The sequence below is a fragment of the Penaeus monodon genome, chromosome 31 (genome assembly GCF_015228065.2).
Source record: "Penaeus monodon isolate SGIC_2016 chromosome 31, NSTDA_Pmon_1, whole genome shotgun sequence".
Lineage (NCBI taxonomy): Eukaryota > Metazoa > Arthropoda > Malacostraca > Decapoda > Penaeidae > Penaeus > Penaeus monodon.
This window is the reverse complement of record NC_051416.1, coordinates 2,426,896-2,427,219: the sequence shown is the minus strand read 5'-3', so window position 1 is coordinate 2,427,219 and position 324 is coordinate 2,426,896.

The following is a 324-nucleotide window of genomic DNA, read 5'->3' as shown; positions in this document are numbered from 1 at the left end:
CGCATCCTCTTCCCGCTGTCTATTACTTTTTAAAATTCTGGCTTCCGATTTTTGAAATAGGGGAGGGAGGAGAGGGCGGGGCCAATGACTGGGAGGGAGGAGGGGGCGGGGCCAATGACTGGGAGGGAGGAGGGGGCGGGGCCAATGGTTGGGAGGGAAGAGGGGGCGGGGCCAATGACTGGGAGGGAGGAGGGGGCGGGGCCAATGATTGGGAACAATAGATGTCGACTCATGTCACGAAAATGGTATTCTTCCAATGTAATCTGTCTGTGGACCTACGGTTTCAAAATCTGCACTAAATTTATGTCAACTTTCATGTGTCTG